The sequence below is a fragment of the Linepithema humile genome, chromosome 8 (assembly GCF_040581485.1).
Source record: "Linepithema humile isolate Giens D197 chromosome 8, Lhum_UNIL_v1.0, whole genome shotgun sequence".
Lineage (NCBI taxonomy): Eukaryota > Metazoa > Arthropoda > Insecta > Hymenoptera > Formicidae > Linepithema > Linepithema humile.
This window is the reverse complement of record NC_090135.1, coordinates 3895275-3908517: the sequence shown is the minus strand read 5'-3', so window position 1 is coordinate 3908517 and position 13243 is coordinate 3895275. Positions and strand designations below refer to the sequence as shown.

Genomic DNA, 13243 nt, shown 5'->3' with positions numbered 1-13243 from the left:
GCAGGCAGAAGCGAGCGCCGGGCTTGGGAAAACGGTTCCCCGCCCACCTGCGGAGGTGGGTCTAGAGGACAGCACTCTTGCTCCCACCGTAGACTTCAGAGGACGGGAAGGGGCGGAGATCTCGGCATCTCCGCCCCCTGTCCACGGATAGCCCGTCCTAAAGGGTGGAGGGTCAGACGGATTTCCGCCGGCCCCCTCCTCAGGCCGGAGGAAAGTTGGTGCATAGACGGGGGTCCAGACACCAATCCCGCCTCCCCCCCCCCAACAACACCAGGAGGGCGTGGGGGAGTAGAGGTGACCCTGCTCCCCCACAAACAGAATTAGTGCCCAACAGGGCAGCCGGGGCAGTCCATCCGCCCGGGCGGGACGGGCCGCAGCGGCGGGCCGGGCGGGTTCGGGAAGTTATGTCTCCGGCGGTTTCCCGGACCCTCCCATCACGGCCAGAGTGGGTCACCAGTGGGGTTTTAGTGGGTATGCCCGGGAAATAAATGTCCCGGGAGACTCCCACATAACCTGTAGCTCTTCCCCCGAAGGCTGCGGCTATCTATAAAGGATTTCCCCATCATTAAAAAAAAAAAAGTATAATAAATAAGAAATAATAATTATTTTTTTATATTCTGATGTGTTAAAAATTTTATGAGAAAAATGTATTTGATTTGGTTGTATAAAAAAATTAATACATAAAAAATATATATATTAATGTAAGAAATGTATTTCGCAAGAAGGAAGAAAAGTTATACTATAATATAAAAATATATAAAAATGTAAATATAAAAATGTGTAAAAAAAAGAAAAAAAAAGCAAATTTTTATAATTTTTTGTAAATAATTACTCTTGATCCTTACAATTATACCTATATAATTCTCAGCAATAGAAAATTTGGAATAGAAGATTTCATATATTAAATTCAATTTCTGATAACTTGTATATAATGTCAATAGAAAAGTTTTTCCTTGTATCACTTTAGCCACTTCTCTCTCTCTCCCTCTCTCCCCCCCCCTTTTCCTCACCCTCTCCCACCCCCCACACCCTTTCTCCCCCGCGATCAAACAGATCTATATAGTGTAAAAGTTTTTCCACTTTTTTATTGTTTACGTTTCACGTTTTAAAACACAACACATTCACATACTCTGTTCACTCACTTCATCGATAAAACGAAGAATTTATTTAATGATTACTACTTATCACTCAGCGCGTGAAAATTGCTCGAAAAAAGAAACACGTGTTTTCGGCGAACACACAATACGTGTTTACTCGACAATAGCAAGCAGTCGACTGATTTTATTGGTTATGTTGTTGTAACATAACATGTTGTGTGGAATGTGAACGTACGATGGCTTGAAGCCTCAGAACGCGCGCAATTAAAAAACAAAAATATCAATTAATGTGATTTATATTAATAAATTGATTAAAAAATATTGCAAAAATGCAAGTTATTTATTACTTATTAAAAATCAAAACAAATCAATTTTCTTAAGTATTTTATTTAATTTTGGTTTTTAATAATTTGCGAATTTCGAGAGAATGTTCCTCGAAATAAAATATTTGGTTGCCCTGAAAAGGGCAGATTATTTTTTTCTCTCGGAAGAGCTTATAAAAGGTGTTCGAAGTGATCACCATCCATTGTGACACAAGCTCTCATGCATCTCAATAAATTTATTTCAGTCTTCCCCAGAATATCACTATCGATGGACCAAATGGCATAATGAATAACGGAGTTTGTTATTTGATTCTTTGACATTCTCGGGAAGCTTTTTGTAAATTATTTCTTTACAATGTCCCCATAGGAATATCCAATGGATTAAGGTCCGAGGATCTTGCGGGCCAAGATATTGGGTCATACCGGCCCATCCAATGTCCAGGAAATTGCTCGTTCAAGTAACTCGTAACGACTCTGGCATTGTGTGGTCTAGTACCATCTTGTTTGTTGGAATATGATTTTATTCCTTTCTGTTAATGGAACCTCTTCCAAAGATCTGGTATATTTTCTGCCAAAAATTCTTGATACAATGCGCCATTTAAGATATTTGGCAGAATAATTGGACCAAGTATGTTCGTACCCATTATCCCTGCCCAGACATTGATTTTCCATCAAACTTGAAAATTTCTGAGTCGAGTGACTTTTCATCGCTCCACACATGTATGTTGTGAGACATAAAAATTCCTTCTCGTGTCAATAGCGATTCATCGCTAAATATTACACGAGAAGGAAGTTCTGGATCTTCGTCTACTCTCTTCAAGAAATTTTCACAAAACGTCTTTCTCCGAGGATAGTCTTCTTCTCGTAAAGGAATAGGGTCTAGATCGGCCAATTTCGGCCCCCTTAAAATTTGTCCAAAATCGTCCTAATTTATACGTTTGGATCCATTTAATTAAATTTTAATCATTTCAGCTTTAACGGGGACATTTATGGTAGGTCGTAAGCTTACCGTATTTACTTCGAAACTCAGTACTTTAAATACTAGTAGTTTTATCGAAAAATATTTTAAAATTGTACTGGCAGATTCTGGAGTATGTATACATCTTACCATATGTAGTGTTGTAACAAAATATCACCAGCCCCCCCCCCCACTCTCTACCCCTTTACTCACCCTAAATATTGCCAGTCTCTTATGATTTAAACGAAAATCTTATCTGTGTACTAGAAATGAATTCAAACACCACCGCCCTATTAGCGTTACCCAATGTGCACCACGAGGAGGTTACGGGTCAGATTTTACACATTTTTTTTATTTTTTTTTATTTTTTAATTTTTATTTTTTAAATTTTTTTTATAAAAAATTATTAAAATAAAATTTAAAAAAAAATAAAAAAAATAAAAAAAAATTAATTATATATTTTATGTATGTTTATTTTGAATTTGCACCTTGAATAATATATCAGTTACTTTTCGCGATGATATATTAAAAATTTTATATATGCTTTATACATTTCATGTACGTTTATTTTGAATAAATTTGCATTTTAAATAATATATCAGTTACTTTTCATGTTGGTAATATATTAAAAACTTAGATAATTATTTAAATATAAACATATTGGAGTGTCTTTCTTTGTACTTGGTCAGACCTTTTCATTTATGAATTTTTGTGGGTTTATTTTATTGTTGATTATTTCGTTTATAGATAGTGAAATCAAGTCAAGTTCAGTGTTTGCATGGTTTATCTTATCAGCTGTTAGTACCTTATGCTCTCGTACTGTCTTAGCTGTTGCATTAATTGCTTTCTTTTCTTCGTCGTCGTCTTTGTTTTCAGTTCCGCGATGTTTATTCTTTGCTTTGTTTATGGTATTGCGCGTGTTTAACTTTTCGTTAATTTTCTTACTTTTAGTATGTTCCGGTTTTCCTTTTAATATCCAACATTTGGCACGGTTATGCCCAGATTTTTTGCAATAATTACAATATTTATCTAATGCATTAAATCTTGATCCACTCGGTTTAGGCAAAGTGAATTGATTACTGTAACGGTTTGTTCGGCAATCGCGACCGTAATGTCCTTGCTTGTCGCATTTATGGCATTGAATCGCTTTGGAATTGTTAAAATTTTTATTTGCGTTGTAAGCGGAATCACGTGGTCTTTTTAATTTTTCTTCCGCTTTAGCCCCTTCGATGGCTTCCTGCAAAGTTGCAAATCGTTGTGGGTGTATTACTATTCGTATGTCATCGCGTAATCTGTACACAAAATTTTGTAGCGTCAACTGTTTAACTGTATCTAGTATAGTGCGTTTATCTTGCGGTGTCTTTCCTGGACTGTCTGTTACAGATTCGTATGGTTGCATGGCTAGGTGGTCTGCACGTGCTCCATATTTTACCGCACTTTCTCCTGGTCGTTGTTTCAAATGATTAAACTCAATTTGAATCGATGTAGGATTTCTCTTAGGGTAGTAAAAGTTTTCCAATTCGTTTTTTAGTTGTTCGAACTTTCTGATATCTTTAATTTCAAAATTTACTATGAAATTTACTGCTTTGCCTTGCAGATAGTCGACATTATGACGTTGAGTAGTTTGTTTTCGAACTCGAGTTTTATATATTTTATAGCACACGTACAAGCGCTTATAAATGATTTCAGATTCGTCCGTGACGTACCGTCAAAAATAGGTATTAAATTTATCGCATTTTTTGATGTCATGTAGCGTTGTGCGTCAGAGGACTGTTTGTTTTGTATGTCTTCAGTAGTGACCGTATGAAATTTCGGCTTCGTGTTCTTGTCGCGGATTCTGTTCGTAATGGTGCGACATGAAGATACTCAAATAACGTTGCGGTCTGTTCGCGCATTTATTGTATTGCCCCTTCTGTTGCTGAAGTTTGAGTGGGTTTATTTTTTGGGTTTGTTCTCGTTCGAAGTCCGCTGGCTTCGTTTTCTCTTGTGCTTTGCTGTATTAAAGCGGATATCTCATTTTCTATTGCGACGTCTGCCTCGCTCTTTCTTCTTTGAGGTATTTTTTCGGTATGTCTTTCATGGATTTCGTCCGGATAAAATATACTACTATCGTACAATGTTAGTTTCAACTCGCTGTAATCTGACAAACAGCTGGGTGTTTTACTGAAGTACGGTTTAACCTTTTTAGTTTTTTCCTCTATTACGATATCGTTAAGAGCGGAATTTAACTTGAATCGATTTCTCCGAAAGTGTAATCACGTTTATTCTCTACGTTTGAATGTATTTCGTCGTCAGTATCACTATCCGAGTTTGTATATCATAGAGTATGGCGTACGTTATCGCTTATATCGCGAGTCGTTTCTTCGATAACGCGTATCGAATTTAACGCTGTGCAGTTCGCGTGTCGCGCTTGGTCACTTAATAGCCACGACTTATTTTGTATGAGACCGGGGTTGCTTTTGCTTTTGAACATTCACGCGTGTTCACAATATATAATGGTTCGGACTTACAGTAGTAGTATAGTAGTAGTATAATAGTAGTAGTATAATAGTATAAAGTATTATAGTATAGTAGTGTAGTAGTATAATCGCTCGCATATTGCCTCGTCCTTAGCTGCTGCTCGATATCCGGCTGTAGATCGTGGGCTGTTGAGGTAGGTCGCTCGGCTGCTTCCTGCGGCTGGCTCCTATTTCGCTGACTCCGCTTGGCATTGCTTGGCTCTGGGTAGTCCACTGCTGCGCTGCTACTCTGCTTGGCTTTGGCTGCTTACCGTTGCGTTGGTCTAGCTCTTCTTGTTTCAATAATCTTCGTATTGAAACTTGTCATCCGACTATTTTTCACTCACTTAATTTTCTTGTTTTTTGTTTCAGGCTCTGGACGTTCCGGTGTTTTTGGTCCCAAAGGAGTGGCAGATCCCACCGCTGCCAGTTTTGTTGTGCCCCTTGGTGAGGGCACGGGTTCAGGATCTGCCAAGGAGTTGGGTTAGGCCAAAAATCCGGAGAATAATTACTTTATGTCGTTCTTCAAATAAAACGTAGTTTCCTTATTTTTTGGTTGCTTAATTTTTCAAAGTTTCTCTTTATAACAATTAAACTAACAAGGGGAGAGCGCGGACTTTGGGTCACCAATTTTGAAAAGGCTTATATATGTTACAGTATTCTACTAGAAGAGTACTTGAGCAAAGGGATAGGGTGCAACGCTCAGCCGTTTTTGAGAAAAACCGGTTTAAAGTTTATAGAGTTTCTTATATACCAATCGCGTTAGACCGATTGTTGAGAAAAGCGCGTAGCTCGGGCACTAAGCCCCAAACTATCACGCTGTTGACCGAGGTTCAATTTCTGCCTATTACACTTTTTTTTATTCAATCTAGCAAATATTTATTCATTATATTATTATGTTAAATATGTATTATAATATTATGTAAAATTAAATTAATTTAATTTACAATTGTGTCTTATTAAAAATTTGTACTTTTAATTTTTTTTATAATTTACTAAATATAATTTTTATTTAATTAACAATCTTATTATTTTACATGTTCCGATATAAAACTAATAAAATATTACTTTTAATATAGTTATTATTAAATAACACAGTTATTATTTAATACAAGAAACATTTTATTCAGCGTAATCTTTTACTCAACTTTGTTAAGTTTAGTGCTCACTGCTCTGACCATAATATTTGTATATCTAATATCCTCAGGTAATAGTTTTTGGCCTCCCTTCCAGACTACTTCCCTACTGTAACGTATTGTATATCCCTGCACACACAAAGAAATTCGAAATCCCGTCCGATCCTGTTCTTTAACAAAAGCAGTGAACGATCACTTCAACATGAGCTAGTGACGGCGTCAGTTGAAACTTGACTTGAGCGTGATTTTTTAAAGTGTTTTGCGAAATTTGTTGTGAAAAGAATAGAAAAGATGGAAGAAGACGCAGGACCTTCGACTAGTAAAGAACTTTCGGATATCGAAGTAAGATCTTTTTTGGACGAAAATTTCAAAGGAGAATTTACGAACGATTTTCTTGCTGTTATATCTATTTACAAAGAACAAAACCTGTTAACAAATAATCCTCCTCAAAAAATCAGTTTTGTTTCTTTGGCCATGGCAGAAGAAATAAGTAAAGCAACAATAAATGTATTAAATAAGTGCGTTGTTATTGCGGACGAACAATTGATTTTGTTCGATGAAAGCGATGACGGAAATTTTGAAGAGATATGTGTGGCGGCATACCGCCACACCGCTGCACTGAAGCGGCCTAGTACGCCGTGGCGCCGCTACGCGCTGCAGGGCCTCTGCCGAGTTCTGAGCCTGCAGATACACCACAGGGTTGTGCAGGCGGTGTAAGACTCTCTCGCGATCGAGAATCGATCAACGTAATATAAAAGAGCTTCGACACAAGCTTTTCCTCACTCACTCGCTTCAAGGTGAGCTCTCTACTAGGGCCCTTGAGCTGAGTAATAACTCTGCAGTAGCAGAGAGTAACCAAAGGCTAATTACCTCGCCGTTTTTCTCACAGTGCCTCGAAAGGCACGCAAAAGAAAAACAGAGTCCCAGCTTCAGCCGCACACTTCATCTAAGCGGCCCGTTGATTCACCAGCACCGCCATCGCTCTCACAGACTCTCGCTTGGAAATTAATTCCTCTAGAGTTCTGTGTCCGGCTGACTCGGCCACCAAGGGATACTCTTGTCGCTGGGGATATTCGCATTCAGAGACCTCTCTCTCCTCGGTACACAGAACACTCTGTTGCATCGAGAGCCGAGACGGTCGCATCATCAAACACACCGGAGACTCGATCCATCGTAATCCAAACCTCGCCGCCTAGGGCGTGCTCGGAGAGCAGCTGCAATACGGAAGACCACTTTCCGAACGGAGTTTCTCCAACACCAGAGAAAAGGTTACAACGAGCTTCATCTATCGAACCGTCCTTAAAACCCGTTCAATATACCAAGACGCGGCTGGTAATATCTTATCGAGCCCGTCAATTTTTATTTTAACTTCTCGGCCTTACACATTTGCCGAGAAAGTGCCTTTGGTGCAATAAACGCTCAAACACAATATAGCTTTACAACTGTATGTACATACTTCTCTGACGAAGAAAATAAAATATATATTTTCTAATAAATTGATTCTCACAAGTTTCTCACCAGTTCAAACACATCCTAAAGGCATTACGCCCATAATATGTATAATTGTTTTTTTTTTATTATTGCAATAATTTTTATTCAATTTTTTAATAATTGTAAGAAGTTGTAAAAAATATTTTTTCCAGTGTACTGATGATCCAACGCTCGATGCAGATTATATTCCAGAAGATTATGAACAACCTTCTGTCGAATATATTTCGTTGGAATATAAAGAAAACGTTGTTGCTTTGGCCCAGGCACATCCGAAATAGAATTTGACCACTCTGCAGAAACACGGTGCCCGTCGCTTAAAACGAAAAGATTATCTTCAGCGATGGAAGGAAGATGTTCAAAAAGGTAGAACACGGATCGATAATTTAAGAATAATCGATTCTGAAACTTTTGATCGTTTTATTGAAGCAAGACGCTATTTGGAGCAGATAAAGATGTGAAAAATAATTTTAAAAAACAACAAATTTATTGTATTTATATTATTTATATGATATAATGTAAATATTTTCCACGTAATATATATTTTACGTGAATAAAGTATTTACAGGTTACAACAAGAACATTGTAGCAGTGGGCGATGGCAGCAGCTTTCCCTTTTCTTTCGGAAGACTTTCGGTTTGAAGCCAGTTCTACATGGATCAAAGTCTTTGAGCGGAAATATAAAATAAAACAGCGAAAAATCACAAAATTCGTGAACAAAAGAGACATCGCTACTCTCGAAGAAACAGTGGAGGCTGTAGAAAAATTTCGGAGGCAAACGAAGTATCTGATTCCTAAATTTGATTTGGACTTTGTGATTAATACGGACCAAACTGGTTGTCAATACGAGATGACTTATAATAGATCATTGGATTTTCAAGGAGTGAAAACTGTACTTGTGAAGAAACAAAGTTTAAACAAATTAACTTATTCCTATACCGCACAATAATGTGTAACTGCGTCAGGCAAGTTGCTTCCACTAGTCTATCTGTGCCTACAAAAGCTTACGAATAAATTTGGTCCAATAGTTTCCAAAAAAATCCAAAAACTAACAACAGAATTTAAAAATGTTGTGGTTACTTGCTCCAAATCAGGAAAATTAACGAAACTTTGACGACGGTGTGCCACCTTGTCGTGGTGCCAAAGCTCCCTGATCCAATGACCCCTGGGGCAGTACCTTAGGTCTTATCTTTGGGAAAGCCCGGGGCGAGGTATCAGGGTTCAAGAGCACCACGGGCAGGCCGAGCTCGTCAGCCCTGTGTGGGCAGTCGGCCTAAGAGAGGAAAAACTCTGAAAATAAATTTGGTGAAGGACACACTGTCAAAAAACCAATTTATGTATGCTGAAATGGACATGAATAAAGGACAAAGTTTACCATCACAGGGGATTCGGACCTCCAATGGTCGGCGTAGTGGCGGTCTTGTCCCGGCTGCTGCTGCGTCGTCATCCTGCGGGCTAACTGTCGGGTGTTCACCGAGCCTGGCAGTCAACATGGTGATCGGTTCAGCCTATAGGCTGTTTAAGCAAGCTGTGCGTTTGACGCGTCAACTTCCGGGAAAACACCGGACCCATATACGCAATTTGTGTTGGTTGTTCTTTATTACAGACAGACTTGGGTGTGGGAAAGCAGATTGTCGGTGCAGCTCCGACAAGTCCTGGGATCTTCTTGTGACGGAGAAGCTACGGGTTGGTGAGAGGACTGTCCACACAACGAGAAGGGAATTGGTTGAGACTTTTATCCAGGTCTGGATCAGCTATAAAGGTGGGTGTCGAGAGAGGGATCCTATACATAGGGATACTTACCTGAATGCGTGTGTTGTGCTTGCGGCGAGCGGTGACCTACTGGGTAGTGAACTGAGAAAACATGTGAGCGTTTAGAAGGCGGTGATGTCCCTAAGGAAAGCGGGCATACCGTACGAATACGGATGCCTTGTGCGTGAGTCCCCGCGTAAAGCGGACCATACCTCCATCCATCTTAGAGGGGGGGGGGGTAAAGACTCCCCAATTAAGGAAAAGGGAAAGGACAGAAGTGGGGATTTAGACTCTTCGGAGTCGGGCTTTAGGTCCAGAGTAGTGTCCCATGAGAAGTTGGCCCCCGGCAACGGTCGAGTGAAGAAGGAGCTAGCTTCCACAAGGGGGAAGAAAGAAGTGAGGGACAAGGAACTCGCCATGGAGATGGTGGAGTTGGTCAATTACTCCGAGAAGGAAGATGCCACTCCCCAACTTTCAAGTAGGGCAGGGAACCCGGATTGGGGACTGGACGAGAAAAGAGAGGACTCGGGAGAGGAGGCAAGTCCTTCCAGACCTGTCTCTCGGACTAGTGGAGGGAGATCGTTCCGCCTCCCCCTACTCCATTGAGGGCCGCCCGAGAAAGGATGGATCGGGCCCATTCAAGGCCCTCTCTACTTCGGGCAAATCCGAAGTGGGGGGGGGGGGGAAGAGCGAGCCCGAAAAAAGGGTAAGGCCACCCTTTCTGTAGAGGAGGACAAGGAGACAGCGGGGACCTCCATGTTAATGGTTCGTTCCCCACCTCTTACTGGAGGACAGCGTGATGCGGTTGAGCATAGACTCAAACAAATGGAAAGGGGAACATCCAGAGAAATAGTGGTTTACGCGGACAAATGTCTAGATGAAATTGAAGATGCACGCGCAAAATCCTCGAACATGAAGGGATCTCTCAGCGGATCAATTAAGGTAAATGTTTACCTGCTGAGGAAAATGTTAAAGACCCTTACGAACAGGGCAAATAAGGTGGGTGACCTGGGTTTCTAGCGTTCCCGTGTAAATGCCCTAGAAGGGGATAACACAGCATACAGGGCCCAAAATGAGTCATTCTTGAGGAAGCTATTGAAAACGGAGAGCGCAATCTGCTTTCTCAAGGCTAATCCTCAGAGCGGGGAGGGGCCTTTCATTAGGGACACTAGGTCCCCAACCCTGGGAAGGGAACCGTGGGCGTTCGGAGGGGTGCGGCACCGCATCCGTCCCTCTGACTGACCCCACAGTGGATATGGAGGAGGATACCCTTCGCCATTCTCCGGGCGATGGTGGGGTGGGGATGAGGATCCTCATGGAAGTCAACAGATCATTGGCCTCTATGAAAGAATCCATCAATAGGTTGGATGATAGGATTGCGCGTGTTTGAGGTGGGCGGACAAACCGCTCCTGCCTCAATGTGTGACGAGGGAAGGAAGAAAAAAAAAAAGAAAAAAGGGAAAACCGTCTCCTGGGTGCCCGCCCTACCCTCAGGGGTGGAGGACATACCGGGCACGGACCCACTGGGCGGAGGGCCCGACCTCCCTTCTTTGGAAGCGGAACCACCCACAGAGTAGACCATGGTGGGGAAAGGAAGCAAAGGAAAGAAGGGGGAGGGGCCACGGGGGCTTCCTTTATCCCTTCCTCCCCCTACCACAAAGGAGGACAAGGCGCGGGCGGCTCAACCCTCGAGGGCCAAACCTTCCCACGCCAGAATGAGGAGGAGACTCCCCCGTACTGCCGCAGTGGCAGTTACTACTGCCACGGGTAGTTATGCAGATGTCCTGAAGACGGCAAGGGAGAGGATTAACCTCAAGGACCTGGACATCAAGTCCTTGAAGATGAGGAAAGCCAGGAACGGCGGAATTCTCCTGGAGATTCCTGGCGAAAAATCCAGGATGAAGGCCGACGCCCTGGCAATCCGGATGAAGGAGGCAACGGCGGACCAACCGGGTGAGATTAGGATCTCCAAATCCTCGAGAAGGATAGATATCAGACTCACAGGGCTGGAGGAGTCCATCACCCGGGAGGAGATCGTCGCCGCAATCTCCCAAGAGGGAGGATGCGAGAAGGAGGAGATAAGACTGGGAAGGATCCAGGTCACGGGTCGCAGGGGCCTTAACCTGGCCTGGGCCTAATGCCCCGCAGCTCTCAAACTTGTTGAGGCGAGGTCCTTGGATATCGGATGGGCCCTTGTACGCGTCGAGCTCCTTCAGAGCAGTCCGGCCCAGTGCTATAGATGCCTGGGCCGAGAACATGTGCAGCAGCGGTGTCCATCCAACGTGGATCGGGCCCGCTGTTGCTATAGGTGTGGTGTAAAGGGCCACACAGCGGGGACGTGCAGGAAGAGACCGCACTGTCCCGTCTGCGCCCTGAACAAACGACCGTCAGGACATAGAACTGGTAGTGCAGAGTGTCCTCCCATCTTTCCTTCGAGGAATGTTGTGCGCGGAAGTGTCGCGGCAAATGACAGTGGGGGGTGCGCGAACCAAATTGTTTCTCTCGTCTCCAGAAATGGAGATGGAGACGGCGGGACTTAGCTTCGGGGAGGGGAAGAGGCCGAGGCAGGACTCCATAAGTTCCCCTCAGGCGAACTTATAAAAGGCGCGCGGTCCTGACCCTAACCGGTCAGGATCACCAAAACCAGGACCCTCAACAGGTCCGTGAAGGAGATAGCGGGGACAGGGAAGACAGGACGAACACCTGACTGTCTGGGTTCTGGATCCTGGTAAGGACAGCCTAGAAAAAGATCAGGAGAAATGCGCTAGCTCGTAAGACCTGGCCCTTTCCCTACTACGGCCGACGTACGAGGGTTTTGTCCGAGGCGAGGTTTTAGTTGGTAGGCACCGTCTGATCCTGACCGAGATTAGGACAGGCGGTGAATCCAACACTACTTCCTGTCAGGCTGTGGGCTTGCAATCCACAGTCTTTGTACGACGGAAGGTGTCTTTTGAAGATTTTCTCGCCCCTGGTGGTCCCTTCTGGCCTCTAAATCAAATAAAAAAAAAAAATAATAATAAAAATTAACGAAAGAATTGTATAAACAATTTTTGGAAAATGTCCTTGTACCATATGTAAAAAAAAATAATTTTATGGTAATTAATAATTCGTGGGAGGGACAAACAGATTGCAATCTGTATGACGAAATATTTGAAACTGATTTTGGGGAAATAACTTGTACCTTGAAATTTATTCCTCCGAAGTGTACGCCGCTTTGTCAACCTTGCGACGTTTACTTTTATCGCTAGGTAAAAATTTTAATTAGAAAATTACAAAATGCTCCTACTTTACTTAAAAATCAGCGAGAACCCAGTAAACATTTGATGTCCTATGTACAGGGTGACCAATGAGAATGTGTTGAAAGTAAATAGTTATTACTTCGTAACAAATAGGCCGAATAAAATGAATTAAACGCCATTTTGTAGAGAAAACTTGTCAATTTTATTACCATATATATGAAAAAGAAATATAATAATTTAACAATTGAAATACACAATATTAAAAAAAAGAAAAATTTTGCTTGCGCATATGAATTAATGGTATATGTTTTCAAAGTGTTGTCCATTAGAATTAGCACAGAACTGCAATCGTTTGCAAAAACTTTGAAATACATTATCTAACATAGATGTAGGAATGCTGCGAGTGCATTTTTTAATATTATTTATAAGCTCTGCGGTGTTTTGAGGTTGTATGGCGTAACATTTGTCTTTGAGGTGACCCCAAAGAAAAAAATCACACGGGTTCAAATCAGGTGAATAAGGAGGCCATTCCAGACCTCCATGAGCAAATTTCGGGTATCCTAATCCAATTACTCTGTTGCCATACACTTCATGTATCGATTCAAAGACTTCGCGTGTACGATGTGGGGTCGCGCCATCCTGCATAAAATAGAAGTTCTTTACTAATCCGCGTTTCTTTGCATGGGGAAAGAATTTAGTCTCCAATAATTCTTTATAACTTTGACTAGTTACAGTTCCTTCAAAAAATTGCA

At 41.9% G+C, this 13243-nt stretch overlaps 1 pseudogene; it reads left to right on the top strand.

Annotated features, from left to right (window-relative positions):
• The first annotated feature begins 6303 nt into the window (after positions 1–6303).
• On the top strand, positions 6304–12463 carry LOC137001709 (uncharacterized; annotated as a pseudogene).
• Positions 12464–13243: the final 780 nt, after the last annotated feature.